We start from the raw sequence: 6,847 nt of genomic DNA on the forward strand, positions 1-6,847 counted from the left end.
GATTCAGTTTTAATTATATAGACCTATTGGGATGTATCGGGATACTTCAGAGATATTGCTGATTAGGTTCCAGACCACAGAAATGAAGCAAATATGGCAATAAAGCAAGTTACATCAATTTTTTGGTTTCTCTGTTGTATATAAAATTATGTTTACTATACTAAAGTCTACTAAGTGTACAATAGCATTTTTCATAATCTGTTTGCTGGTGAAAGGTCTTTCTTTGATGTTGATGACTGCTGACTGATCAGGATGGTGGCTGCTAAAGATTGGTGGCTGTGACAATTTCTTAAAAATAGTACAAGAATGAAATTTGCCATATCAATTGTCTCTTCCTTTCACAAAAACTTCTCAATAGCATGTAATGCTGTTTGATAGCATTTTAACCACAGCAGAACTGCTTCAAAATTGGAGTTAATCTTTTCAACCCTGCCACTACTGTATCAACTAAGTTTATGTAATATTCTGAATATTTTGCATCTTCAACAGTAGTAGATTCCATCTCAAGAAACCACTTTCTTTGTGCATCATAAGAAGCAACACGTTATCCATTCAAGTTTTATAATGATATTGCAGAATTCAATCACATCTTCAGGCATCACTTCAAATTCTATTTCTCTTGCTATTTTCACCACATCTGCTGTTACTTCCTCCACTGAAGACTTGAACCCCTCAAAGTCATCCATGGGTGCTAGAATTAACTTCTTCCAACCTCATTAATGTTGATATCTTGACCACTTCCCATGAATCAAAAATGTTCCTAATGGCGTCTAGAATGGTGAATTCTTTCCAGAAGGTTTTTAATTTACGTTGCCGAGATCCATCAGAGTAATAATTATCTTTGGCAGCTATAGTGTTTTGAAATGTATTTCTTCAATAATAAGATTTGAAGGCTGAAATTACTCCTTGAACCATGGTCTTCAGAAGGCGTGTTGTATTAGCAGGCATTAAAGCATCATTATTCTCATTGTATATCTCCATCAAAGCTCTTTGGTGACCAGGTGCATTGCCAATGGTCAGTAATATTTGAAAAGGAACCCTTTTTTCTGAGCAATATTTCTCTACGGTAACATAAAATTATAGTAAACCATGTTGTAAACAGATGTGCTATCATTCAGACTTTGTTGTTCCATTTATGGGACACGGATAGAGAATATGTAGCATGATTCTTAAGGGCTTTAGGACTTTTTTGAAGGGGAAATGTGCATTGGCTTCAACTAAAGTCACCAACAGCATTAGCCTTCAATAAGAGTAAGCCTGTCCTTAGAAGCTTGAAGCCAAGTTTTCCTCTACAACTATGAAAATTCTAGATGACATCTTCTTCCAAGGAATGCTGTTTTGTCTATATTGAAATTGTGCTGTTTAGCATAGCCACCTTCATCAATCATCTTAACTAGATCTTATGAATAACTTGCAGCTTCTACATCACCACTTCCTGTTCACCTTGCTCTTTTATATTACTAAGATGGCTTCTTTCCTTAAAACTCATGAACTAAGCCCTGCTATCTTCAAACTTTCCTTCTGCAGTTTCCTCACTTCTCTAAGCCTTCATACAATTGAAGAGAGGGATTAAATTCTAGATTAATCTTTGCTGTAGGGGAATGCTGTTTCATCTAGTGTCATCTTCTATTCAGACTACTAAAACATTCTTCATATTAGCAACAAGCTGTTTTGCTTTCTTATCAGTCACACCTTCCCTGGAGTAGCATTTTTTAATTCCTTCAAAGATGTTTCCTTTGCATTCACAACTTATCCAACTGTTTGGCATAACAGGATTCACTTTCAGACAATCATGGCTCTCATCTGGTCTTCTTCATTATGCTTCATATTTTCTAGCTTTGATTTTTTTTTCAGCTGAAATAACGCAAATTTATCTGCTAAAAATATGGAATGCTTCACGAATTTGTGTGTCATCCTTGCCCCGGGGCCATGCTAATCTTCTCTGTATCATTCCTATTTTAGTATATGTACTGCCGAAGTGAGCACTCTAGCTTTCATTTTAAGTGAAAGATGTGTAGCTCTACCTTTCACTTGAACATTTTTTAGAGTTATTAATTGGTCTACCTTAATGGAGAGAGAAAAGAGATGTCTGATTTATGGAGCAGTCAGAACACACACAGTTATTGGATTAAGGCCCATCCTGACTGAAGTAGGTAACACTTTAACTCAAGTAGCCTCATCAAAAGGTCCTACTTACAATATGTTTATACCCATGGATGGATTAAATTTAAGATTACGTTTTTTTTCTGGGTACATACAGCTTCAAGCCAACACAGGTGCTAATAATTTATCTATACCACAGAGGTAGCATATTATTGGAAAAGAGAATCAAACTTGGAATCAAAATACCTGAGTTCTGGTTCAGGGTTCACCCAGACCTATGTAAGCTTCCTTTATGAAGCACTTTAAGCCTTAGTTTATGATAAAGTTTCATCAAATCAATAGAAAAACTTTTGGTACTATTTACTTTATTATTATGATTTTTATATTATATAGTATTCTGATTCCCTCTCCTCAGGAGAAAAAGTGAAAAAAGTTGAATGATGTAAAGAGATTATTGTATTCTTAGAAAATATCAGTACTATATATTTGCTTCAGATAATTTTACAATTATACATATTTTTCTATATAGTAAAAAGGATAGAGAATAGGTATTTTTGCATATGAATACTTTTAAATGTATGACAAATGGCCTAATTATAAAGTTATCATGCTTTAAAAATTGTCTCATCCTAGATGAAACAAAAAACATATATAAATAGACCAAAACTGTGATAATGACTTGACAAGGATATTTTGCAGCCTTTTCTAAATGGCCTGCAATTAAGATAACAATAGGAAAATTGACTTAAACAGTGGTAAAATAAAGAATGGAAATACTGTATAAATATTTTGTAATTAATGCCGATTAATGCATTAAGTACCTTAGTCACAAATTTAATTCTGGTAATGTTCAGAAATATAGAATTATTCAATGAGATTGTAGAGATTAACATTGTATAGTGAAATTGGATTTAGTTTTGAAACTCAGCTTCTTTAGCTATCAGGTGTTAGTGACCTTGGGAAAGTCACCCAATTTATTGAATTTCATTTCCTCAATTGCAAAATGAGGGTACAAATTGTCTTTTTATAGATATCTTCATACTTAGCATTTTTTTCTTCATGACCTTTTCCATTGCATTAGTTATTTTTGTCCTTCATATAATGAATTTTACTTTTGGCACTATCAATTGCACTCCACCTTTCTGTGCTGCACATTTAATTTGAGGTATGCATTTTTATTTTGTCTTCACTCCTTACAAGAATATTCACTTCCATTCCATCACACTTTACATGAGTTACAGTTTATATAGATTATAAAGGGCAAAGAATATCTATATTCCTTACTTTAGAATATGTTTTTTCATAGCTATTATAATATTAATATAATAATAACAATTGTTGAACCTTTTTTTGCTAAACTTTAGGCTAATCAATGTGCGCACACACACACACACACACATATTTACATGCATACTTTAACTACTATTTTATTACAATCATGACACACATTGTTATCCAAATTTTATAAATGGAAAATTGAAACTTATAATGATAAAAAAATCTGCCCAAGGACAAGCACTTGTTAAGTGCCAAAGCCAGAATATAAATGATTTTCTGATTCTAAAACTCATAACTGAATCTACTTTTTGTAATATCAATTTGCCCTTTATTCCTAGTGCATTCTTCAAAAGTACTATGACCTATTTTTTCCCAAATACTCATGCCCCTTTTATTATCATTTAAGTCATTTATAATAATTGCCTCTATACAAGTTCTCTTACCTCTTCAAAAGTCATTTAATCACAGTGTTTCTAAACATTTCTGTGTTCAGTCCTGGCCAGGGATACATTTATTTGGCCTCTTTCTTAGCGACCACACAGTTTACAACATTAATTGATAGCTAAACTGATAAAAGATTTCTAATATATAGAAAAAAGAAAAAAAAAACATTAAGATGTAGATGCCCCAGTACTCTTGACAATAATCAGAATAATTGTTGATGCTGGTACCACATTTCCACATGCAAAACATTAGCTGGGACTCAGTAGTGAGTCTTCCCTTTAGACATACTGCCCTGAATGTCACTGTTTCATCATTCTCAATATATACCTGACTTACTTCATCATTTAGCTTTTTGCCTTGAGAAGGCAGGAGAACATGGCATTTAATGAGATGGGGAAAATTGGGGAAAGAAGAGCTCTACCTTGTTTGGGGATGAAACAGAATGAGAAACTGAGAATTCTGTTTATGCTATTTAAATTTGTTGATATTTACTAGCTATTGAGGTCCACTCATGCCAGTTTTGCAATTATGGACATGAGTAAACACAATTGAATGAAGAAACACAATTCTCAAGCTCTAACTCACAGTAAAGACAGTTTGACTAGTTAAGCTCTAACTTACTATCCTTGGTGATTTGACAATAATTAAATTGTCCTGAACAAAACCATTTGTCTATTTTACAGAATCTAATTAATTAAGAGACTTATATCTACTGCACTTTTATAAACAGCACTATAATTTTAATTATTTTTTATTTTTTTCACCATAATATTTTTAAAGCCTTAAATAACCTGTGGACATTTAATATACACAATTTGAAATCATGAGCAATACCAATATTTCTTGTAGGTCTGACCTACATTGTTTTCAATAAACTGTTAAGGGGACACCAAGCTGTCAGTTGTATGCAAAAATATTATGTTTTATATGTTTGTAGGCAGGTAATGAAATATATTATTTTATAGTAATTTGTTTTTGCCAAACACTTCAATTTTTAAATAGCCATACAAAATAAGCAAAACCAGATTATTCTCATTTTACACATGAGAAAATAGCTTTGAGGAATTATTTATCTTGACACAATGACCATAGTATTCAAACAGATCTTACCTGAAATCCTTTAATTTTTCAATTGGATTACTATTCCAAATATGGCTCCATAAAATGGAACACCTACAATCACAGGCATATAATCACACATGCAAAAAAACACACATATAGACAAACCTCATCCACAGCAATTAGTAGGAAGTATAGAAATTTATGATCAGTATATGTTTTGTGAACAAATTTAATGAGTGGTCAGGAAAAAGGGAAAGATATTTCTCAACTAGGAATTAAACTGAATCAATGCATTACATATATTAGAGGTTTCCAAGTCCTTCTCAGGAGAGCAAATGCCTGATATGTCTCTGACACTTGATTTTAGGATGAAAGATTTTATTGGCATATTTAAAGAAAGAATGCTATGTAAAGAGAATTGATTAGTTGCAATAACTCAGCATCATTTATAAAAAATAATGATACTATGCAACTTTACCTAGTCTTTGCCATGCATCAAGAACTCTTCACGCATGTTCCATATAAGATGGATAATTTAGGTAGAGACAGAAAAGATTCTGTGCACAATCTGAATTGTAATCACTAAATAATAATTTATGTTCAATATATTTATCTAGATATATTGGCTTGTACAGCTAACAGAGTTCTTAGAGAACTGTTTCCTGACCAAAGGACATTACATATTCAGTTGTCAAAATTAGAAAGAGGGCAGGTGACAGTGGCTCAATGGCAGAGTTCTTGCCTGCCATGCCAGAGACCCAGGTTCGATTTCCAGTGCCTGTCCATGTGGAAAAAAAAAAAAAAGCAACATTAGAAAGATAAAAAGAGCTATCATTTGTTCAGTATTTAATAGGTGCCAGAGGACACAAAAAGAGATTTACATGCATTACTAAATTTAATCCTTAATAATTCAAAAGTGAAATTAAGATATTGGTTTTATTGTAATTTGTGGCATCTCAAACCTGTATCTACCCTAGAAAAAGCATGCTCTTAAAGTTAATCCATTCCTGTGGGGTATGAATCCATTTTAAATAGAACGTTTAGATGAGGGTACTTCAATTAAGGAGTGACCCACCTCAACAAGGATGGCTCTTAATCTTATCATTGGGTTCCATTATGAATGAAGTGAATACACAGATAGTGGAGAGAGAGAAAAAAAAAGAGAGAGAGAAAAAACCATAGGACAAAAAAAATTGAAATAAACCATGCCTTGAAAAGAAAGGAGAGACCAGCAGATTCTGGCATGTGTCTTGCTATGTGACAGAGGAGTCAAGATCACTGGCCACCTGCCCCAGAATGCCCATCCTTGGGAAGAAATCCTTGATGATGCCTTGATTTGAACATCATTATTACCTCAAAACTGTAAACTAATAAATCCCCATTATCCAAGCCAACCCATTCCATGGTGTTGCTTGGAGCAGCTTAGGAAATAAAACACCATTTTTTTTTTAGGAAACAGAAGTAAGCCTCCAGGAAGTTAAATAAACTGTCCATAGTTATATGCCTAGAAATATAAAAAGAACTATCATATATAGCTGTCTGATTCCAAACCATATGCTTAAATATTTCTTTGCCATCAGTTTACTACTTCCTGGTGACACTAGATAACCGAATAACTCTCTGTAACTTGCCTACATGATATTTATGTAACATGCCTGTTCTTGTCTGACACTGTTATGTACCCTAAAAAACCATGTTCTCCTAATTCAACCTTGTGAATACAGACCTGCTGTGGGTGGACCACTTGATTGGGTTGTTTTCATGGAGCTGTGTCCCTGCCCATTCCAGGTGGGTCTTGATTAGCTTACTAGAGTCATTTAAAAGGAGAGCATTTTGGAGAAAGCTCAGACACAGGTACTTGGAGATACTGAGAGAGCCATTTGAAACTAGAAGCCCAAGGAAAAGGACAACATATGTCACCATGTGCCTTTCAATGTGACGGTGAAATCCCAGACCTCAT

General features: G+C 33.5%; 1 non-coding gene across 1 annotated transcript; it reads right to left on the reverse strand.

The window, feature by feature from the left end:
* Nucleotides 1-1,879: 1,879 nt before the first annotated feature.
* Nucleotides 1,880-1,986, reverse strand: LOC143663800 (U6 spliceosomal RNA). Its single transcript, XR_013166181.1, has one exon. It is a non-coding gene; the product is annotated as a U6 spliceosomal RNA (small nuclear RNA).
* Nucleotides 1,987-6,847: the final 4,861 nt, after the last annotated feature.

This window comes from Tamandua tetradactyla, chromosome 19 (genome assembly GCF_023851605.1).
Source record: "Tamandua tetradactyla isolate mTamTet1 chromosome 19, mTamTet1.pri, whole genome shotgun sequence".
NCBI classification, from domain to species: Eukaryota; Metazoa; Chordata; class Mammalia; order Pilosa; family Myrmecophagidae; genus Tamandua; species Tamandua tetradactyla.